Source organism: Ambystoma mexicanum, chromosome 3p (genome assembly GCF_040938575.1).
Source record: "Ambystoma mexicanum isolate Mex_15411 chromosome 3p, UKY_AmexF1_1, whole genome shotgun sequence".
In the NCBI taxonomy this organism is placed as follows: Eukaryota; Metazoa; Chordata; class Amphibia; order Caudata; family Ambystomatidae; genus Ambystoma; species Ambystoma mexicanum.
Window position 1 is genome coordinate 215007214 of NC_090925.1, and position 25213 is coordinate 215032426.

The 25213-nt window shown below is 43.5% G+C and overlaps 1 protein-coding gene across 2 annotated transcripts in view; it reads right to left on the reverse strand.

Moving 5' to 3' along the window:
- The window catches only part of NOP2 (NOP2 nucleolar protein), a 385194-nt gene that overhangs the window by 333483 nt on the left and 26498 nt on the right, over window positions 1-25213 (reverse strand). The window contains exon 1 of one of the 2 annotated variants that reach the window (XM_069650682.1): window positions 18908-19365. The exons of the other annotated variant lie outside the window; for it this stretch is intronic. The gene's annotated coding sequence lies outside the window, so the exon portion shown is untranslated. Of the gene's footprint in view, window positions 1-18907; window positions 19366-25213 lie in introns of those variants that run through there. 2 annotated transcript variants of the gene reach the window in all.

A 25213-nucleotide genomic window follows, 5' to 3' on the forward strand; every position in this document is an offset into this window, starting at 1 on the left:
CAACCCTCATGCTCATAAAAATGGCATATTGTTCACACCTACACCTTGGCCTTCCCCTCTACTCCAGGGTTGGCCAACTCCTGGCCTAGAGGACAGGAAACATGTCAGCCTTTCAGGCTAACCCTAATAAATATTCATGAGATAAATGTGCATGCACATTTAATATTCATGAGAAGAATGAGGTATGTCCTGAAAACCCGTCAGGATTCCCGGCCTGGAGTTGGACAACCCTTATCTAGACAAAGTCCTCAATTTCGCTACCTGCACTCTGTACAATCTACCCACAGGGCTCGAAATTAATATTGAAAAAGCAGGAGCTAAAAGCACCTTGTGGATATTCAGCATTAACTAGGCCCTGCCACTTGGAACAAGGAGCATTCTGCAAATCTAACTTCCACATAAGATGTAACATAATTGTGTCCATTATTTATGACCCATGCACTGTAAATACTGTATAGATGTGTCCAAAACGCACAGATTTAAATTCACAGCCGTGTGTTTGTTCGGCATCCGTTGGCATGGATAGCCAAAAGTATCTTTTGGTGTCATGCTAACCAGGCTCTTCAAGCAGGAGCTAAATAGCTCCCAGCTTCCCTACATTTCAGACCCTGCAGAAAGCACTAGCCATTAACTAGTGATAATGGACTCTTAGACAAGTAAGAAATGGTGTGATGTGTATTTGTAGAATTGAGGGGACGAGTGCCTTAATGGCTGGCTTGTAGTTTATGAACTCACATTTTTCACCCAGCTACCCATATCCATCCCTCTTCTACCCACTGACACCATGCCTGCTGGCTCTCCATCCAAGTTCCGTCTTCCAGTCCACAAAGCCATCAATGGTCTAGATCCTCAAAACTTGGCTGACTGTACCTCTGTCTACTGAACTCATCCTTTCGGCTCCTCCACTGTGCTCAATCTCGCTACCCCATGCTCCCCTTGTGTCTCCCCTCTTTCTCCATACTCGCTCCACTTCATTGGAAATAACTGCTCTTCAATCAAAGCCAGCCCAACTGTGGGTCTCTTCATAGCTTGGCTTAATCTTCAGTTACTTGCCAGAGAGGGAGCTCAACAACCTCCCTTCCTGAATCTAGTACTCCTTCCAGTGCCTCATAATTTTGTAGATTACTCCCCTTTAATTTGAAGCACTTACCGTCATATGTTAATGCTACCTTTGTAAGTCACCTGTTCGTTATTTTTGTTTTGTACCTGGTTTATGCCCCACTTTGTTCAGACCCCAAACTGGCTCTGCACTTTTTGTCAACTTTGCACTAGCGTACAGGACCCTTCAGGGGAATGCCTCTGCTATCTGTAAACGTATTATTGCAGGTTTTTTTTATCGAAATTGGACATTCCTGTTCTCCAAAAAAATACAAACAAAAACATACAAAGTTACAGGCTACAAGTGCCTAAAAAGGGTACCATTTGTCACTACATTTCCAAAAATGTCACGTAGTAAGAACCTTCATGAAAAGGGCAATTTAAATGATCCCGAGTTTTAACCAACATTTCACGCCTTGGGTGCTTAAAGCAAAATATGAAATATTTACCAGATATTTCTTCGAGCATACAACCTCTTTCCTTTAAAGTCTTAAAGTTCTGCCATAAGAAATGCTCCATATACCACACGCTGAACGTGATTATAAAAGGCAACACTTGTCACTACATTTCCCCAACATTGCTCGGAGAGAAACACTAAAAAGGGGCCCTTCTAATTCTGTCAAGTTGTAACCAATGTTGGACTTGAGGACATCTGGAGACGGCAACATCCAGTAGCGAGACATTACTCACATTACGCAGCCCCACATGAGCTATACACTAGGTTGGACTTTTTGTTTTGCTATTGTCACCCCGAGTGGGAAGGATATGCCCAGACGTGGGTCCCTTGCCTGCTGGGCCTAGAGACCCAAGCTACTCCTCACTGACGACGCCCAACAAGGCTGAAACATGTCTGGGCATGCTTGTGGTCTCATGCAAAAGGGATGTGACCTAGCAGTTCGGGCTGGACTACCCCCTTGGGGGTGGGGCCAAGCCTGATTTGCATATGGTCTTTCCCCTTTTGTAATGGCTTGGCAGGTGAAGAACGATGGTCTGGAGGGTTGCCCAGAGCAATGCCAGAGGTCAGTATTTATTCTAAATCTTCCAGCCATCAACTCTTTTGTTTTGCTGGACTATGTGTTCACCACCCCTGAAATAGCAGGAGAAGTCGTGGGCTCAGAATACAAAGCCAGGATCTTATTGGACCATGCCTCTCTGGTGCTGGAATGGCGACACCAGCCCCTCCCCCCCCCCCCCCCCGAGAGCCAGAATCCCAACGTGGAGACTCAGAGCCGAGGCACTGAGGGACACCTTTAAGGGAGGCCTTTAAGGTGGTGATAAGGGGAACAGCCATATCTAAATCTAAAGGACTTCAGGGGGGTATAGAGTGGGAGTTGCAGGATGTAGAAAAGAGGCTGGAAATAATGATGGGAAAAGAGGGGACCACACGGGAGCCGGCGGAAGAGGTGAGTCAGTTGCAAGTGGCTGGCGGGGAACTTTGGGAGAGACTAAGCAACCTGAATTACAAGAAATGTATTGAACGGCAACACGCTGGAGGGGACAAACCTGGGAGGCTGCTAGCATGGCTGTATAAGAATGAGGCACCAAGGCCCGCAATAAGAGAGATAGTGGGAGAGGCGGAACAAGTCTGGAATACCCAGGAAACAGTGAACGAGAGCTTCTTCCGATTTTATAAACACCTCTATGCAGACAAGGGGAGGAACATGGAGAGGCAGACAAGAGATCCTGGAAGATATCAGATTGCCCAAATTAAGCGCAGAGGATAGGGAAAGCTTGGAAGCACCAATTACACTGGAGGAGCTAGAAGCAGTGGTGACACAGCTACCAACATGTAAAGCCCCAGTGGGGAGGGACGGTCTCCGCAGCGAGTTTTATAAGAGATCCTCCCCCCGCTGTTGGCAATGCTGAATGAGGCATATGAGAAGGGGAGACTGTCGGAATCCGTGAGAGGTGGTAATCATTCCCCTCCTTAAACCCGATAAGCCCAGCGTAGATTGCAGCTCGTATAGACCACTATCCATGCTGAACCAAGTCAGCAAAATCCTTAGGGCAGCACTCGCGAATAGACTTAAGCCGGTGATAAACAAATTCATACACCAAGACCAAACTGGGTATGTCCAGGGTAGGAGTATATCTGATAACCATAGGAGGCTCCACCACATTATAGAGCAGACAGAGGGCGACCCAGAGAAAATAGCAGTAGTTTTGCTATGCAGTTAAGGCCTTTGATTCGGTTCTGTGGCCTTGTCTGCTGGCCGCCTTAAAGGAATACGGGATGGGACCCAGATATCTGCGGTGGGTGAAGATGCTGTATAGCTCCCCCATGGCTAGAGTAAAAACAGGGGCGATCATCTCTGAGAGGTGGCAACTAAGTAGAGGCACGAGACAAGGTTGTCCTTGGTCCCCGATGCTGTACATCCTTGCACTCGAGCCACTAGAAATCTATCTGAGGCAGCAATATAGCGAAGTGGGGGTGTGCACCAGAGGGGGACCGCATCTGATATCACTGTATGCAGATGATATGCTCCTGTACCTGCGTTACCCGGAGGAGAACCTGCAGTACATCCTAGAAGTGATGGAGCGATATGCAGCTTTATCTGGGATAATGGTCAACCCCAAGAAAGAGTATGTTCCCCCTGGGTAGATATAAAGGTAGGCCGCAGGTGAACCTACCCACCCAGCAGATAGCCTGGCAGACCAAAACGTTCAGATACCAGGGGATCAATATATACCATACAGCGGCGGGGGAGCACCTGGCCATGGTGGGGAGGGCAGCCATGCTGAAAATGGTGGTCCTGCCTAGGCTATTGCATTTCTTTACAAACATCCCACACATGGTGCCAGACGCTTTTTTACCAAATTACACAGCCTGTGCAGGGGGTTCCGGTGGCACAACACAAGAAACCGGGGGGCTCTGTGGAAACTACAGAATGTGTATGACAGAGGGGGGATACATTTACCGAACTTTGAGATATACCACCTAGCGGCGCAACTACAATGTCACCAGGTGGCTGGCGGAGGAGGAGACAGCAGAATCCAGGCTGCTGCGGGATGAGAGTGCCCCATACTTCCTACGAGAACTAGTATGGCTACCCAAGGTAGAGATGCAGGGTAGGCCGAAACTGTTGACACTGGGCTGGGAGGTCTGGCACAAAGCGTGCCGTACCATGGGAGGCCCGACCCCGTGCTCCCCACAGGCGCCACTCGTGGCCCTCTGCAGTGCAGATGACCAACTAAGAAAAGCGATCCGGAAATATTGGGAGCCAGTGGGCTTAGCCACCCTGGGGGATGTCTGGCAGGAGGAGGAAGCTATGGATTTCCAAACAATAATGGATGAAACCGGGGAACATGCAGGACAGCACATCACATACAGTATAATAGTCAAGAGGGTGAAAGAAAGGTGGTCCGAAATAACGCTAGCAGAACAACCAGATACTGCCATTGAAACTATGTATGACATTTCGGAGGGGCAGCATGAAATATCAAGGATATACAAATTAACAATGTCAAGAGTGGGGAAAGATCCACTCAAATTGCGGAGTGATTGGGAGGAGGAGACGGGAGAAACCATGCAAGATGGGCAATGGGAGAGGGCCCAAAGATATCACAAGAAGTTGTCCAGAAATGCCAGGCTACAACAGATCCAACTATATGTACCCACAGAGCATACATGACCCCCCAAATGATAGAAAAATTTGGAAATGCAGGGATACACAAATGCCCCAAGTGTGGAGAGGAGGGAGCAGGGATGATTCACATGTTCTGGGTGTGCCCTGAGGTTGGGAAATTCTGGGGGGAAATTAAACACAAGCTATCCGAGAAGGGAATTAAAACTGGGAGGTGGAATCCTTATAGGCGTGTATGCTGGGGGGGAGGGAATTCACCAGGCTGCGAAACCTGAGACATGTATGTAAACTTAAAGACCTGGCATATATTCTGGGCAAGAGAAGAATTGCTATGAGACCCAGATTAGAGATATGGTGGAAGGATCTCCTAAAGTGGGCAGACGCGGAGACAGTGGCATGGTACGAGGCGGCAATCAGAGGGGAGGGGGGGAAGAGGGGCCATTGATGGAGTGGAGACAATTGGTAGCCTCGTTGCATGGGTATACCCAAAATGACCACAGTGATGATGACTTGCCTGAGAGCCAGGAAGAGGACTAATCCTGAGTAAGTGCAGAGAGAAAAGCTCCAGTTGAAGGGGAAGGGGGGGGAGCCATTAAGAAGAAAGCATTGAATGTATAACATGATAGTTGTAACTGAAAATGTCGGGAGTGTAAGTTATATTTTGTTGGTTGTAAAATCAATAAAATATTTTTTTTAAAGGTTGTAACCAATGTTGCCGGCTGTGTGCGCTTAAAAAACACAATTTGCCACTCAATTTAGCACATTGACAAGAAATGCAACCTTACTCCTTTAAAGTCCGACATGGTTTTGACCACTGCCAATGGTCTCATATGTCATAAAATGCTCAAGGTGCCTCTGCGTTTGCACAGGATTCAATGGGAGTGTACCCCTAACAGCCCTGTAAAGTGGTCTTTAAATCTTACCACCTTGGAAGATTGTTGGCCTTGTGATCTTAACAATGAACCATACGTAACAAACTGTCAAAATTCACACACGGGTATCAGGGTGCGTTTGAAATGCATGCAACCCTCCTGTAAAATAATACTTAAGGCCTAACCTCAAGTGCTTGAAACAAACCACTTTTCTCAATGTCCCTAAAACTTGAGGTAGAAAAGAACCTTGAAAATAAACGTTGCAGTCTGAAATAAAGTTAAAATCATAGCAAACTTGATTTGACAATGTCTGAATATTGATGTTACATCAAAGTTCAGATATTGCTGCGGACAATTTAATTTCCAGACGTTTATTGCCCAAAAAAAAAAAAAATTAAAAAAAATAAAAATAAAAAGACAGTAAGACAGTTCCTCCTCAGAGCTAGGACATGCACAATAATATCCTTACCAACACCACCACATTAAACTTCAACCCTTTAATACTGGCTATCCACCTTGCACGTTTATCCCTGCATTTGTACATGAGCGCTCCCTGCAAAAGATTATGATCTGATCTGAGCGTAAAAAGCATATCCCAAGCACACGCACAGATCATACTAAAGAGACTGCAGGATATTATTGTAAGGAGAAGCACCCTAGGCTGGACTGTCTTCTTCAGTGAGAAAAACAGAAAGAACACTCATGGCCCCTTTGAGATCATGCACTCACAACCTGACATGCAGAGTATCCCAAGGTTCCAGCCGCTTCCCTTCCGCTCCAACATTTACACATCTCACATTACATACATTCAAAAACACTGCGATTCCACAACAATTCATTAATAATCTAGGTTGAAATTAAGAATCGATGAGCAGGAGCTAAAACCAGATCATAGGTGTCAGGGATCACCCAGTAGGAAGGCGCTATCAATGAGGAACCAGGAACAAGTACTTTGCACACTGCAAACCTTACTTTAACGGTTCTATGCGATTACAGAGAATGCATAATAGAGAATGCTTTTTCAGCAAAAAGAATAGCTGTGAATAAATATTGAAACATTTTTGGGCGTGTCACCCCATCGCCCGTTTCTCTATGTGCTTAAACCCCAAACCCATTCCCCACTTACCCCCAACCCATATTTATTTTCAAAAATGTTGTGTTTTTTTCTGTTTTTGTTACTTTGTTATAGCATTCTCACTGGATACCACTTTAACATGAGATAAACTAACTTTTTTGCCCATTATGTATGATCCATTATATTTAAATGTCTACTAGATTTGTCCCAATTCTTCTTTATTTACATTCTAAAACACTTAAGGTCACATATGCATGTTTGTAGGCACCAGTTCGGCTGGTGAGACGGAAGTAGCTCCAGGTAACAAGTTTATTTTAAGCTGACCAGGCTCTTGTAAGGTCGGCACGGGAGCTAAATAGCTCCCAGCAATTTTGAACCATGAGTAATGGTACCAAACTTAAACTGAATAAGGTCATGGAGGATGCTCCTCCTCCCGCCCACCAACCAAACTCTGGAAGTGTCTGCCCAAACACTGCCACACACAGAAGATGACTTGACCTTCAGAAAAACAAAATAGATAGATAGATAGGTAGGTAGGATATATATCGGGTTATTCAATTAATACCAAAACAAGATAACCATGACTTTTCAAACTTAAACACCCACTCGCTGCAATCTTTCTACATGAAAATTATGGAAAATATAAACTCACGAGCAACTTGTCAAAGACTAACAAGGGACATGCCACATCTAAAAAAAAATTTAATTATTTTTTTAAAAAAAGCAAATAAAGCAAAAGATATGTCCATATTGCAGTATGCCAGTTGGCACATACTATACCTCAACTGCAAGAGGGTGCCTTCCTGTTTTTTTGTATATGGTTTTTACAAACCTTTACAAAATTTCATTTTCAACAATTAAATACAAATTTCATTTTCAAATACATGTATATATACACAATTACAAAAAGTTGGTAAATGTTAATAAATAAAAACAGATACATATACATTCCTTGTTCATACATATACATTCCTTGTTCATACAGTAATTCCATAAAAGACCATACATTTTCACGATTAAAATACCAATCACCATTCCTAATATTGGACTAGACCCTTTTGTCCTCGTACACACATAACCAACACGTAAGCAAATAATTTTGCTTTATCATCCGATAGAACTTGCAGTGGGAGTTTACAACTCTAACAGAGCAAATTAATTCTTCGTAAGCATAAAGCCATTTGGCACTCGTAGCTTCAGATACAGGTCATCGTTTCTGCTTAAAAACAAAAACCTTCTCTGAGAGCACCCCTCAGAGTGGACCTTCCCCCTCAGGTACCTTATCCAACGACTATACATTCATAAGTCCTAATAACTTATTGTTAATATCTATCAGAAGCAACGTCAAGGCTAAAACCAAACCGGCGGCGTTCACACACATACACCTTGTCCTTAATGATTCTCTGGAATACCAAGATTTAGTTACCATATATTTTGCAAAGGCCCTCGTACGTATATTCTCAAAGTACGGACAGAACATTGTCAAATGTTTGAGTTTCTTGTTCCTTTGATCCCATACAAAAACAACACCAGCCCATATTATTCGCTTGTACCACAGCCTTCCAAGATTTTATTTGTTCAATGGTTAGCAACCGATTTAATTTAAACCGCATATACAAAGATCTTCTCTTCTCACATGGACATTTTATGAGATAAGGTGATCTCCACTTTTCCTCACAAACTTTGCATATTCTTTATAGAGTTTATACCCATGATTTTGATCAGTTAGTGTACACCAATCATAATCTTGATGCTTCCTCTTTATATTTGGCAATTGTGCTGCCATGTCCGCTGGGGTAACATTTATCCTAGCCATTAGTTTAATTCTTTCCCTAAAACGGTTCATTGAAGGGGGGTTAGCATCAATTAGCATCTGACCCAGATCCTCCCTCGTACAATAAGTTCCTCAGCGGATTTAACATTTTAGCATAAATATTCATCAATCTCCAATTCCATTTAGATGAGTGTAGATAGCTCTAGCTCATGACAGATTATGGAATTTGGAATTAATGTTGCAAGAGCCAATGCATATTTCCACATCTTTCCCTGTAGTTTTTCAAGTGGTATATCAATTTCTAACAAACAAATATCCAGGCCATATATATCACTGCCTCCGCCTTTAGTGTGTAAAATTCAATTAATGGTAAAAGTGAGAATTTACAGTACTGTAAATAAATTAACCTCATTTGGTTCATGAGAGGTTTAATCTTCAAATCCAATGCCTTTTTTCACATTATTACTGGGGCAGAATCAATAAGATTGTATCACAAATAACGTGGAGAAATTGCACGATCAACTCTAATACCCTCAATTAGCCAATTAAATCTTGTAACTTTCCGTATCCCATTTACAAAGATCATAATATGTGACTTCAATGGATTGGCCTGCAGGTTAAAGTCACAAGCAAATTTCGTAAAAAGATTAGTTTCGTTTGAAGGCCATATGGCGTCCTATCAAAGAAAACTAAATTGTCCGCAAATGCCATCCAATTAACCTTAAGCTTACCAACGGCAACCGGGAAGACATTAACTTTTTCCCCACGGATACAGATTGAACAAAACGGCAGCCATGTTACATCCTTGTTGGAGACCAATATACTTAGTTATCGGATCGGTTAAAGATCCCTCCTGATTAAGTCTCACTCTATAATTTGTCCTTGTATACAGCATAGCTATAGAGTAACTAAATGCAAGGGGATTCCCAACCTCAGAATTTTTTTCCATAGTAATTTTCGAATTACTATTGAATGCGGCTGTCAAGTCCAACTCTGCCATATACACTGGCCCACCATTTGAATGGTTAGTCTTCTCAAGTAAATGCGCTAAAATGGTTGCATTGAGTGCACATCCCATCTGTTGCCGAAACCCTACGTGATACCAGGAAAGAGTCTCATGCTGTAACATAAACTGTTTAAGTCTTCCAAAGTCAATTTAGCAAAGACTTTAGATGAAGCGTCAATTAGTGATACTGGCCTAAAATTACTTGGATCCATCAGGTTGCCTTTTTTATGAATTGGGATGATGTTAGCCAAACACTACTAGGCCAGGATTACTTTTGATTTAAAAATATAAATTGAAGTTTAAGGATGCCCCCCCCCCAGAAATTCGGGTCAGCTCTTAGAACACAGGGAGGAATTTAATCCGACACAGCCGCTTTTGAGCTTAGAAATTTCCCATATAATTTCTGCCTGTGACCACGGGCAAGTCCCCAAGTTAGAGGAAGACAAGTTATCGAGTTCCACATTAGAATATTGGGTCGGAAGTTGATACTTCGAAGTTAAATATTCAGCCCAAACATGAGCAGAGATAGAAGATTGAAATTGATCATGAGTATTTACTGCAATACTCCTTAAAACTGGCCATAGGTTCCTCGTATTGTGTTTAGTTAAGTTATACGTCGATTGTCTGCAATAATTAACTCATACTTTTAACCTTAACTTCTTTTTTTGAGCTTCCAAGAATTGTTTCTTCAGATGTTTAAACTCCTCTAGTTTCAACATTAGTTTTTTTAATTCTCTTACTTTAACATTCTTCTGTCTTTTTAATTCTGCTACTTCCACATTATGTGTGTGTGTGAATGGTTCGTCACTTGCTTGTTCTTATTTTTCTCATTGGCAAGTCTGTATAGTATTTTATAATTTCAACGTTCACTTCTTCAACCCGGCCCGCATTATGACCATTCCATCCGTTATAAGCCTCTTATCCAAACTGCTCAGCTGTTTAAGTTCATGGCAAAGCTTTACATTCCATCGGATCGATATACCTTGGCGATCAGGCACTATCAATCCTAGGTGCGGTTGTTTATTATACAACATGTGATAGTTAAATAACCAATTTCATGACCATGTGATCGCCCAACAATGGATTGATAACCTCTACAGGTGCACAGTCACTTAACAGATTAGAAGAAACAAAGAAAAAAAAATCAATATAAGTTTTAGCTTGACCTCTAGCCCAAGGGTATTTACAATTAATTGGGTTCGATTTTACTATCTGCACATCCCATTCTAAAAAATTGTTGACCCAAGCTGGACTGCTTTTTTATAAGATATTGGTTCGCTATTGTTGGTTACAGTGAAATCCCTGGTCTTAAGTTCGGTACAGACAGAGTTAAAGTCTTCCTGTGGTATCCTGGTATGATTGTAGTTAGTGCTTGTGTATGAAGGGGCCTCATAGAATGTTAAAGTCGAGCTGAGAGTGTTGGAGGCATGGGGGTTCCAGAGAGTGTCGGTTGAGACTTGGATACACTGGGAACCAGGGCAGACGCTTATTACTTACTCTCCTACCTTTTCATTGACTATGCTATGTAACCAAGAAGAATAAAGCCCGTTTCCTTTTACACTTACCCGAGTCAGCCTGGTTCCTGCTCCATGTCATTCCTGACTCAGATACATCACTTCCCCCAATTACAATTCTAGAGTTCGAATTTCGAGATAAAGCTTCTTCCAATATAATAATATCAAGACGAGAAAGCGTATGGACTTGGGAGTATTTAGCAGGGTTCCAACAGATCAATCAGGAAGGTTATATTCATGCCACAATGCATAACTAATTCCATCACCAAAAGATAATCGGCCCTGTAGATTTTCCTAGATGATGCTCTAATATCATTGAATAGGAGCACCAGCCCCCCTGAAGGTCTGCCTAGTGGTCCTTTCAGGGCAGGTTGCGTAAATGAATTATAGCCATCAATTATGAAACTCTGAGAATTCACAGTTTCCGGCAGTAAAAGAATAGATGTTTTTTCCACTGCAAGAATTAATCTAAAACATTTTTTAAAATTCTTGAATCCACAGACATTCCACAAGGTCAGATTAAGTTATTTTGCTACGTGACTGGTATAGCTTTTTTATGTCCTATTAGACTGGACAGAAGGGGTTTCAGACACAAGAACTCCTTGGTAGCAGAGGCAAAAGCTGTAAATTGCTTCAATAGTTCTTCATTGTTAGATACAGATTGACTCTTATTAAGGCAGGTAGTATTCGGCACTGTGGACACTGCCTGTGTCGCCACAAATATTGTCGCCTCATCTTTAGTTGAAAAGAAAATATACATGGCATCAACCCTATAGGCGCAAGGTCATTTCTGTGCTCCCAGATTAGCTTTGTAATTACGCAAGACTGACACTGCCACATCATACGATTATTATTGGTAGCAAGCAGCGTTATCCAGTCTATATCATCCGATATTAATGTTCTTAACGAAGGAATCAGTTTAAATGCATTTAACATAAAGGTCCGATTTAATCAGGCCTTCCCGTTCATGGCAGTGACATGTCCGGGCAGGAGGGGATCTGTGGTTGTCTGATCTCAATAGCGATTATACCCTTACTGCTTTCAGAATCAGCTTTTTTGAGTTTGTCCTTATTACAATTTCTATTCCCGTTTTGACTCGCCAGTGCTATGTCAATTTGCCCTACCTCTGCTTCACCGCCCCCCCTTTTAACTAGACATACGGTTCCTATGGAGGCCCCCCTTTTTATTGATTCCTGACTCAGCAGTCAGTTCTTCAATTTCATTGCTTGACAGAAGGTTCGCGTTTGGTTCTGCTGCCTGGCCAGAATTTGTTTCAATGCTACTGCTTTCTTCGCCTAAACCCATTTCTGACACTTTCATTTTACAGTTATAGTCTAATTTCGGTTCCCCTAATTGGATTTTGTATGTCAAGGTTTAGGATAATGGGTATAGCTCCACGACATTTTTTACTACAGATTACCAGGTGGAACTTTGATAAGCAGGTTTGCCTTTGTTTTTCAGGGTTAATCGTGCATTCACCCGCCCTATTTGAGTGTTCTATATTCTCATTTACTGGTCCCTGTACACTCATTTTTGCCCGTTACCTTTTTTTGGATCATTGTACCGTCCATTTGGACACCAGGTTTAGGCTTATTCTGCTTCCCATCTTTTTTTTTTATCTGCAGTAGTGATTTGGATTCATCATTAAGCTGGTTTAAGTCCATCACTGGAGATATTACATATGTCTTTTACATTCGTACTATTTCGATTTATTTTTTTTTGGAGATTGATTTTTTGTTTTTTTATGTTGGCCTACTTGCATCTTTTTCCTAAAAGCTTTTTTGTGCTCTCAGAGCAAGGCGCCTCTCTGCAACTCCTTGATTTTCAATTTCTCAACTTCCCCCCTCATGCTTTAGAACCAACCCATTGGTTTTTTCTTCTACATCCATCAATTCAGTAAGGGCGGATGGACTATTTGGTCTTCAACGAAGGAGGGGTTGTCGGGCTCTCCTAATTGCATTTCAATTTGGGGGACAGTGGTTCACTTGCGCTGCCATTAGTATTTCTAACTCAACCTCGACCCGTTACATTTTTTCACTATTTAGACCTGCAAGCTCTGCTACTAGGTCATTTGCTTTCACACTTGCAGATTTTGATACAGCCATTATTCCGGCAACTAACTCCGCATACGATTGCATTTTAGACTCTGCATGAGGCTGTACATCCAGAGTTTGACAATACTTGGAGCATACACTTACATTCTTTTTTGTCGCTGCTGACAAGATTATTGAAGGGTCATAAGCGAAAAAAAAGCCTTACAGTTTAAGATTCCCCAGTATCTCCGACAGGGACCGTTTCATTTCACGAATTTCAATGTGGGTAGTTTCATGACCTTTATCCAACAAATTAAGAATACAAGTTAATACTGGGAATGAGTAGTCAACTATACTGTTATGATAATCATGTGCTAGACGATGGGAATGCAACGTTGCCTGGTTTTCATCATGGTGATGCTGGTTCATACCTGATCCCGTTTGCCCTTGCGTATATAGGGGCTCATGATAAGTGTTGGATTTAACATTTTCTGATACATGAGAAGGAGGGTAAGAACGCTTCGGGCACTGACTGCTTGGAAATTACCATACCTATTATTAAACAAACAACAAACAAAAAAACTTCTCTGCCCCCGTTGTTTTTTGCGTGATCGGGGTTGAAGGTCCTACTGAAAGTCTAAATCGCTTCTCAAACTCGGCCTGAATTATAGGAACCAACAGAGAGAAGTCAGAGATTTGATGCTTAAAATGCTCTTCATGAATCGGATTCTCCACATTGTTATTCATAACTTCAATTGGATCGTCCGGCACTCCGACCTCGTTATTAGAAAGATCATTCAGCCCATGCAGAGCATAGGTAGTCAGTGTATTTGGAACTAATTCATAAGTATGTACTTGTGCAGCCACAATTTCTGTTTGCAAGGGCGCAACCTCACTAATGTTTGCAGTGTACGAACACGCTTGACCTTCATCTCTCGTGTGTGCACCAACAAGATAGAGATTAGCACCCCAGCCCCTTAACTCGTTCCTGAACTTTGATTAATTTTTTACTATGCACTTTTGCAATCGTACCCCTCAACTGAAAGGATACTAATGCCAACCCGCGAAATCGACTTCAACCAGCAACCTCATCTGTCCCTGCCGGAACAGTTCATAAATAAGTGCGCTTCCAATTGGATTTCAACAAACGTTCTCTCCTTACAGGAACTATGGAATCAGGCAAAACAATACCCAGATACTGCTTCTGAATTTAAACATTCCATGAAGCACGGACAGAACGTGCATGTATCTGGTTCATACAAATATGCAGCTGTAGAAACCAATGCTCAATTATACAATTTTACCAACGCGATGCATCATACGGAAAGGTAACATATTTCCATGGCATTTGTAGATGACCTCAGGCACAGTTCCAGTAATGTATACAATTACAAATTCAACACCGTACAAAATATGACCGATGTTATGGCAATGTAAAATAAATCATCAAGGGTACATATATAATTAGAATAATCCGTAACCTTACTGATTACAGAATAAATCGTGCAACACGATAAGCTCTTCCAAGCACGGTTGAGAAACTGGTAGAGATGCCGTTACCCGTGTAGTCACGAGACACAGAAAGCTGTACGGCGTTTAAGCTTTGAGCGTACCCAAGAAAAAAGAAAGAAAAACAGATGTAGGAGCTGCCGAGCCGCCCAGAGCCATACAGGCACTTCTGAGGCACTTCCGGGGCGCGCCTGGTGCGTTCCTGTTATCTTCTCCCCACTACTCAACCATATCCAGTTTACTGCCCTCCTATCCCCGACTAACCTAATCACTTCTAAAATTGTTTTGCAAAATTGAAAGTCTGTTTTGACTTTGAATGTTGAGACGTGGATGATTGAGATGGAAGAGTTAGCAGCTATGGAAAAGTCACTTTACAGAAGAGGAGGGAAGATGAGTTTATTTAAAAAGATCTGGGGTAAATTTCTTCAGCTTTATTAGACTTGATGTTGCACATGTGTATATAGGGGAGTATGGGGGTGTATATGAGTTGTTGGGATTTGCTTGGGGGTTTATCTTGTAATGTATATAGCTGTTTAGTATACTGTTTTCATGAATTTGGAATTATTATCTTCTGGAGTGTCCTGTTGTGTGATTTTATAGTTTTGTATATACCTTGTAAAAGAAAGAGTTAAAAAAAAAAACTAACCGCTTCTATAATCTTACACCATACACAATTATTATTATTGGTTATTTAGTACTGCGCTGGCTCACCACCCAAGTGTGTAAACTTGTCCAAATTAAAGTGCATTAAGTCCCAATCAGGGACAACTGGACCTTGGTTTGCTTTGTATGCATTGACCGGAAAATGGTGTAATACAATAAGAGATGTGCAAATGTAAAAAAAACAGTGCAGAAGCCTGAGAAGGCATGTAAGCAGGTGTTCAATGAGTGGAATTAAATATATAATATTAAATAAATATGTAACTAAGTCTGTGTGCGTGTGGGGATTGAGATGTGCTCGGGCTACCCCAAGTATATTGTGGGGCTTAACAGGGCCCTCCCAACGAATGGGCTCTGTCGTCTTCTTATAAGGTGTAGACACAAATCTTCCAAGGCCACCACACCCACAGATGGTCACTACAGGCCTAGTTTAAAACCTGCCCCACTCCTGCAAATTAGCACGTAGCCTTGCCTCAGATCTTGTGTTCTCCCACCCAGATAACATGCTCCCTATAGTTTCTGCCAAATCAATAGGACCTTATCTTCACACAGGATCTGTGTACTTCTGGCCTGCACCCATAAACATGACAGGTTTCACAAGTGTCTCTCCCACTATCCCAGTAACAACCCCCTTCCCTTTTGTCTTAGGGAGTGTTGTGAAGGAAAGTAACTTCTCCCACGCCACTAGACGCTTTAGAGTGAGGCGAATCCCATAGATACACTTGCAGTGTACCAGAGTTTACGGGGACGTGCTAAGAAACCCTGCACAAACACAATATTACATGAAACATAGATGTATAGACCTAGTGCACACATACATTTTCTGTAGTGATGGTAGAGTCAGCTTGCATGGCCATGCGGTGAACACAGGCCCAACGAAGAAACAGGCCCAAGCACTGATGGTAAAGAGACCTGCGCTGCTAACTCCCACAGAAACATTGTTCCATAACTGTTGCGAATACTTGTTATCCCAAGAAGGAACGTGCCCTGGGCAAGTCCGCAAGACAGCACCATGCACATGCAGGCCAAAAGCAGACCTCCAAACCCCACCCAGTCCACCAGGAGTTACACTCACATCTGCCCCAGTACAAGTCCCCTAAATCCCACGATAGTAGGTGACCCCAGATCACCAACCATAAAAGGGCTCCATGTAAAAATATCCCTGAAATAATGTTGCCATTACAAAAACTTGCTGTGATTTGAGTGTGTTAATGTCGTTTGGTTAAAAACATATATATATTACCCTTTTAAATGTCTGTTTTACAGCAATCTGTGCAATAATTAAGTGTTTAAAGGCAGTTCAAGTGAAAAAAAGACTACTCGCGAAATGAATAAAATGATTAAACTTGAGTGTAAATGTAACGTGTTCATGTCTGAACCATTGATTTGAATGAAATGAACACATGTGGCGAATACAGACTACTTGCAAATTGAATGAAATTAATGAATGCAGGTGTAAATGAAACACGTTTAGAACCTTGCCGATCAGTCAGCTCCAAGATCGTCCAAAAATATGTTTGCCGTTCAGTATACGTGAATTGTTAATTTCGATTAATTTTTTTAATAGTTATGAACTAACGTGGCGAATAAAAACGTGTGAGAAGCATTTTTTGCGGCAACATTTTGTAATACGCTTTTTATTAAGGGGACATTATCACGCGATACCCATAAAAGATCTAAAAGAACACTGCCATTCCACCTTATTTCATAATGACACACTTTGTTTTATTCCTCCCTGTACCTCGTATTACAAAGTCCAAAGCGAGGGTGGAAACCTTGGGTGCGGATAATGCGATATGGAATGAGAGAAGAATGTGTGGCTCAGCATGATCTTAAGCCTCCCCCTGTGCCAGTCCTAGAACTTCCCAGGTGCCTGCCATAATGATAGAATAGCATTGTCTTACAATACTAACTAATGAGGAACATGACCTTAATTCCCTGGAGACGATGAGCCCAGCTGACCCCACGTGAGGGAAGACAGACGGCCAGGGCTGCAACCAATAGCAGCATGGCATCCCCTATGGAACAGGCCACCCGTGTATAGGGGCTCGCCAACCAGCCACACAGGGTTTTACTGTATATGTGACATCAGTAGTGACAATGTGTTTCCTTATAACCTTCTGCTTGTACTATTTTTCGGCAGAACGTTCTTGAGCAGCAGAGTTCTTTGCTGGCCTACCTATTTTTTGTGTGATTAAAACTTGTTATACTTGCAACAATCTCTTTGCCTTTTTCCCCTAGTGGGTTGCATTTTTTCTGGCGTGAGCATTCAGGGGCCTACCTTCATTAGCCATGCAAGAGCAAGGCCAACAATATACAAGACCACTTCACCATACCTTATCCATTCCCACCAAGATATATAGAACAGTGAATTGAGCTCTAGGGCAGTGGTATGCAACCTTTTGGCTCTCGAGGTTTGGGACAACTCCCATAATTCCTCACCATTGACAATGATTGTTAGGGCTAATAGGAGCTCTAGTCCATAACACCTTCAGGGGCAAATAGTGCAGACCCCTGCTCTAGACTCTCTGGATAGGTGTACTGATTAAAGTGGCAGTGACTTGGCGTAGACATGGTTGGTCTTTTAACACAGCAGGGCATGGGCTGACAGCACTGTGACGGTTTTCCCAGTGTTCTGGGAGGGAGAGGTCAATGTGGGTAGAAACTATACAACATTCCTACATTTGGGAAAAAAAATCAGCCATCGTTCCCTTACATTTTTCACCCGAGCACCATTCCTGGTCAGGTAGCAAAGTCAATTTCGGTTTTTTGCTGCTCCCCAAAGTGGAATTCCAACGTGGGACTTGCTGGGAATGCTCTAATGTCACATCTTGTTGAGCTATCTTGCAGGCGCTGGCTTCCTTTTTTTATTTACGTAGTCTGCTTGGGACGTAAAGCATATTCCCAAACTGCTGCATTGCAATTAATTGCACCCACTGATCAACGGCTGTCTTCAGCATATATGTGCAATTGCTGGAGGCAAATCTGTGTGTGAGATGTAGGGGGCGGGGGGTTACAGCCTTTGGCATGTCCATTAAGAGGTGTTAATGCTACGCGATTATAAAGTGCAGGATGCATATGCTGCATCCTCTGGGTAACAGGGACTTAAAATAATGGTGGTAGTTTAAGGTGCACTTTCTTTCAATGTAGTACAGTTACAAAACGGTGTTGACTGTGTAATGGAGGAGAGGTGGGCCCCAAGTATGGGGTTTGTTTTTAGGTTATGGTGGTCGGTGGGGAAGAGGGGAACATAGGTCCACTACTTTTCTGTACACGTTGGCCACTTGTAACTCAAGGTCAGCCATGTATTCTTACCACTTAAGTTCAACCTCCGATTCTGCTTGCAGTTTTCTCCTACCGTCCATAAATTGAGATACGTCAGATTGCACGCCACGGGCAACCAACACAACTTATCCAAAGAAAACGCAGGACTAAATAACACATACAACAACACGGCGAGTGACACGAACCATCTCCGTATTAATTTTTTAAAGGCATACATAGAAAGTGCTTCTCTCTTCTCCACAACTCATTCATGGGGGCTGCCATGCCGCGGGTGGGTCCTTCTATACAAAACACGGGAAGGAAGCACCACTACACTCACTCAGGGATGCCATCTGCTTTACGTGAACTGGCTTAGCCTCCGTCTCTTTGGCAGACATCGGGGGTGGTCCCCCCTTTAATCACACGGGCAGTGCCGTCCCTAGAATATACAGTAGGGGAGGATCCATAACGGTGAACAGTCGCTAACGCGTATAAAAACACCCCGAACCCACACTCACCTCTGTATGATCTAGTACGCCCGGAGTTTTGGTCTAACTTAGACCACTTTGGTCTGTTCCTGAAATCTACCAGTAGCACAGCACATGTGGCTCGATTAAACTGCGCTTGCGCGCCTGGTCAGAGGTGTAGAGGAAATCATGTAATTGTTTTCTCGGTGCTGTACGGTCGCCGCTTTGAAAGAGAGGCGCTTTTTAATCAGCCGTGAGGTAAGTTAATAATTAACGAACCCGAGCGAAATCTACCAATTTATTTCGTAATATATTTTGGTATATAACCTTTGCTGAAATACATACATATCTTAAAATATAAAATACGTTTTGTAGTTTTTATACTTATTTTATCATATATATGTTTCTACCACAAACTTTTCTCTCTGCAATATTCTATCTTTTTGTAATTTCCATTTAAGAATACCGCGGTATAGTCTGTTGATAGTAATATGGAACAACCTAACATGGCCGCCTTTTTATTCAGCGTTGTCCGTTTTCTCTATTTCCTTCTCGAAAAACGATTGGCTTATATATTGTACTGACGTCACCTTTGTTGCGACACATAAAAACAAGATAACCCAAAACCAAAGCATACGTACTGCGTCACTAAGTGTCAGTCACACATGGTTCCAGCAGTTAACTGAAGGGTTTACGCTTTATCATGATACGTGCCAGCGTTGAGCGCAACGTGACTAAAACTCTAGTTGTGGTTACCTATAATTATGTTATGTTCTCATTTTTTAGTGATTTTATGCAGAATAGTTATTAACAGAACATAGCCACGTGTTTTAAAGTAAACACATAAGAACACACAATAAAACCAAACAAACTTGATGATTCAATAACTAAACATAAAAAAAACACGCACGAAGTGTATGTTATTATTTTAAACCAGACCTCTTAATATTTGCATGGCCATCCGTGAGAAGGCTATCCAGTCCGGTTTTATCTTGAACGGCTGGGAATAGTAGTTTTCCAAGTTTTTAATTGGGAAAGAAAAAGTAGTAGTCCCAGAATCCAAAGAACAACAAATAGCAATGCCAACAGTGTTGGCTTTTGCTTAGGCATGAAAAGGCATTTTGCATGCACTGCTGTAGGGGTAATAACTGAACATTGATGGTAGGACTAGCAGAGCTCTCAACCTTTTTTGTCAGCAAGGCGGGTGAAAACACCGATTTTCCTTTTGGCGGGTGAGAGGCCCATAGAAGTGAATGGGCGTATGAGGGACTTGGCGGGTGATTCCACTGCTTTCAAGGCGGATGACACCCGCCAAAAGCGGGTGAGTTGAGAGCTATGGACTAGGAGCTGGTCATAAATCAGCAGTTCCTGGCAAATGCCTCATACTTTTACACAAGGCAAAACTGTTGGCTTCGCCAATGCTTATTTTTTAAAACAGGACTTCAGTGAAGGACACGCATAATGCTTACAAATTGAGTAGTTAAAAGCAAACCTGGTTAAGACATTTTTAGTAGACCAAAAGCGCCTTCAGAGCTTGAATTATGTTGCATAGCACCCCTGTAAGGGGGTGTTGGGGTGATTATCGCGGACCTCCGGGCTGGGAGGCCCCAACTCCTCCCGTGTTCCCCAAACAATGAGTATGAGACACACACAAGAAGCAAGGCGGTTCTGCTGTTTATTAAAACAACGGCAGGGATGGGTCTAGGATCGTACGTGTCCGTCCAGACTCTCAAAATTCGTGGGGCTCGCAGGCCCTTTTTGCCGCAGTATGACACGCTACTTGAGTCACCTGGGAAAGTTAATGAAAAACCTATTGCCACTCCGGATAGGTTCCTCGAGTGGTAGGGTTAGTATAGTATACATATAGAGAGCAATATTAGTGGTTGAGGATGAGTCAGGTGGTATACTTGGATTGTCCCTTCTATTAGATAGTTGAAAATTGTTGCACGAAGACCCCGATGATTGGCTAATGTTAGTGGCATCAGTGATGAGTGCCCCCATGTTCTGATTGGTCCTCCCACAAGCCCCCCATTCTGGGACCATCGTTGTTCCCAGCTCGCGGTGTATCGGTCACTAGCAACAATGTGTAACTATGTGTTCGTGCAGACAATGTGCGGGTTTGCTCATAGGCTTGAGAGCAGGCCATTCCCATGGCTGTAGGTGTCCATCTGGTCATTTCATTGTTGCAACCTGTGTCCCAGACGTGGGACCTAGTCGACTTCTTCCTCGTGGGTCTGGCACCTTGTCAGGTTGGCTTGGTCACGTGTGGAGAGACTGTAGCTGGGGCTGAATTCTGCACATTTAAAGTTGTATTTTGCTTCTGTGTGCTTGGCTTTGCTTACAGGTGTGACCTTGGCGCCGGCTGGTAGCATACGAGTTGCAACATCGCCCCCTTGGCTGTGAGCTCTCGCTGTGCTCATTCTGCGTGATCAGCACTTGTATTCTCGCTCATTCAGTGTTCATGGCAGTTCTTGCTTGCGGCCTATGAAGCAAGCGTCCCCAACCAGCACGATCCTCCCCGCAATGAGAGACAATGAAGGACTCTCCCAAGTCGGGAATAAAGCCAAGACAGAGTGCGGGTGAGTTTAAATGGGAGTTTATCAATCAGAATAGGGCATGCAAAGAACTCTGAAAACTCCGAGAGCGGTCTGTCTGACAATAGCAAAGACAGGCGTATATATTTACAAAACACGTCATCAGAACCTACATACTATAAGGGGCACAAGTTCAATGGGATTGGGTGGTGATAACTAGCTATAGGCGCTGCTGCGATGTGGTTGGCCTTGGCTGGAGGACGTCACTGGTCAGCCTCGTGGGTTGGGCTGGGCCTGGCGGGTCGGCTGAGTTCATCCGGGCGGTGTTGTTGTGCCATCGCGGCCAGTGTCAGAGATGAATGTCTTTTCCTGACTTATTTGCCCTAGGCCATGCACACCGCAGTCATTCAGTCATTACAATATTATCTTCTTTAGTAAATCTTCCAATAGGTTATTCTACAGGTTAATGCAACACAGGAGGAATGCACCTTGTGAGGGGTCTGATGGTCATTCGTCAGGGCATGGTTACCAGTGTCCTGTTGACCGGTGCCATAGGTTGAGGGGCTAAGCTTCAGGGCATGGGACGGGCGGTACATGCCTTCCTGTCATGTTAGATGTTGTTATGAATGTGCCGCTGTGTGTTGCCACAGTATTGGGTGTCCTGATTGCAAAGGGCCATAAGTCTAAGATGATCCGGTGGGTTGTGGGGTTTACGAGGGGGCGCCTTTGGAATTGTGTATTCAAGCAGAGGTTTACTGCTGTGCTGTAAATAATGCAGGTGGCGGGCCGTGGCCTTGGGTGCTGCAGAGGGGACTACAAATCTTTGAAGCGGCTCCAGTCTGGTTGGGGGAGGTGGAGCAGCGCAGCGCGGGCCTCTGTTCTCTTGTTTGGCAGTCTTTGCAGGGTGGGAGGGGGAATGGCCTTGCACATATTCACAAAAGGTATCTTCCTCGTGTGTTGCCGACTTTAGGTAAAAACATCACAAACATTTGAACACTCTATAATACTTATTTGAATCACTCGGAAACGTACATCTCAATTTTACTAAATGTGTCTCAAATATAGCGTCTGAGCACCTTATTCGTACACTATGTTTTAACAATCACAGCATTTAGTTATATGCATATACATTTTGCAGTAAGTGAGGTAGTAGCGAGGTTGGTGGAGCACATCGAAAATGGCTCGCCACCATACGTGGCGGTAGTAGCTCATAAGGGGCTTAGACATATACGCATGACAAGTGTATTTGCGCGCGTTCTTCACATGAGCCCTCTGTATGATTACATTCGCCTTCCCTTGTACTCTAGCAGCATTAGTTCGGTTATTGTGCGGTTCCACGGGGTGTAGGCTTCTCATAAATGCACATAATGAGCAGTCCCCTGGAAGGCTTCTTAATTGTTAGCACCCAACTGCAGTGGTGGGGGTTCTTTATTGCTTATTATCAGGTGAGCATACATTCTACCATGTTTATATATTTTACAGGCATTCTTAATGGAAGAAGCTTTGTGGAGAAATACACACTTTGCAAATAGTCCTGGCATTAATATTTGGGAATTTTCTGGTTTCATCCGATGACCCTGTTACAGTTCTCTCCATCACCCAGGTCTTGCTGACCGGGTCATGCTGGGGGCAATGATGCACTGCGGAAGGTGAAATGTTACAGTGTTAATATCTTACGCTAGCTCATGTCCGTCTTGTTCGTGGGAACGGTCTCACAGCGGATCTGCCAGGGTGCTGTGGCAACAGGGATAATTGAAACTCTCCGAGGGTGGGGGCCGCGCTACAGTGCGCTAAGCTCACACCATCTTTATTAGACAAAATGGTTTCTGAGGGCTAGCTAAATTCAATACGTGTGGGCAATGTCTTCAGCAGGTGAGCCATCCACCACCTGGGCCCTGGTGGTAAGGAGGGGACGCCCGATGAGCCATGGCCCTCACCTGGGGTGGGGATGTAGGCAAGGGGGGGGTCTTTTGGACCACTCCTCCCCTACACCTACTTGGGCCTGGTTCATGGGTGGGGATGTGTAATGCACGGCACCTGTGTTGCGGTTTGACATGGCTTCATAGGCAGTGTTACGTCTTCTTTATATTCTCATCACGATGCGAGGGGTGGGAGAAGCGTCAGCAAGCGTATACGCGAGTGCTTTATGCATCTTGCATTTCTGCATTACTAAAAACCTATGTGAAAAATAATAAAGATGTGCGTCAGTGGGTGTATCCGTCACCTACGTCATACCACTGAATATATTCTTCGTGTGGGTTGGTGCGTGAGTGACCAGTGTGCATGGTGGCACGTGTGTTCTTGGCAGTTGGCTAGGTCGTTATGGCATCTCTAATGATGTGGGTGCTTGTTGTTGAGGTCTTAGTCGAGTTCATCCATGCCGCAGGTGTCGGCTTGAGTAGGGCAGGCTGGTGGGCATATCCTTATGTTCTTGAACCAGGGTATTTGGTCGTCTGGTAGATGGACAAATTCATCTCGTGGTGGGTGTCTGGGCCGCGATCCTCTAGGCCATGGTCGCGAGGAGATTGGGGGGAGCTTTTTCTCCCATTCTCCCACTTCAGTCCCCCCTCTGGTCGACTTGTCAACCACAAACATATCTTTTTCTTTATCTCCTCTTACTCTCCATATTTTGGTCACTCCTCCCAGGTGTCCATAGTGGTTGACATGGTCTTCAAATGACCAGTACATATATACACAGCTCCCTCCCGGTTTGCAGTATACCCATCTTCCGATGTAGCTCCTCGGGTTTCTTGGGTTCTCAAGCTTAACGGATGGTGGGTCTAAGTGATTGGTGATGATCTGTTTGCGCAGTTTCTCTATTTCCTTTATTATCACGTCGGTGTGCTGGTCATCGTCAGTTGGCATCAAGGGGTGCATGCCAACCATTACGATCATTTCGTCTGTAGTGCATGCCTTCCTGGCCTTCCAAAACCTTATTACAATCAATACAGCTGCAGCCAGTATTATGCATCCAACTATTACCTTCAGCCCGTCCGACAGCCATGATGGCATCCATGACCATAACAATGAAAACCAGCTATTATCCTTCTTTACTCCTTTACTTTCTTCCATCATCTTGGAGTGCATCTGGGCCAGTTGTGATACTGCTTCAGTAAGTGTACCATTATCTGCATCGTTAGCAGGAATAAATGTGCAGCATGATTGTCCTATTTTTGCACAAACTCCTCCTTCCATTGCTGTGAGAAGATCCAGTACATATCTGTTCTGTAGTGCTACCATTCTTACCGCTCGCAGCTCCTGTTTTATGGCATTGAATCCATTTACTGTTGAATTAATCGTCATCATTAGTTCTCATCGGGTGATCTGGAGCCATTTAGCGTTTGCATAAGCTTGCAGCCCTGGGTGTATTATTGACGAGAAGAACATTGCTGCTCTGCTAAATAATCTATGTTCTGGTGGAATAGAAGTGAGTGCTGTTTCCGACCTTCCCCACAGGTAGTTTCCTGTCAGGGGTTCTCCTCGTCTCTTTATCCTTGTTAGGACATTATTGTTGTTGTTGTTCTCTCCCTCCTGTGATTGTACGGATCTCCTCTTCCTCTTGTTTCCTTTGTCCATTTTGGGGAAATTGGCCATGTTCACATGTTTTTGGGGCACCACTAGTGATGGTACGTTGATGTGTACCATTGTGCATATACCATTCCACAACGGAGGCAGAGTGTGATATGCCTTATCTCCGCAGGCCCAATAGTGATCCATTATCACTGCCGTTCCAGCACCCCCCTCTGGTAATTCTAACACACTTCCACAGTTGGTGTTATATCCCACCTCCACATCTCCTCTCTGTTGGTAGCATAACTTGGGC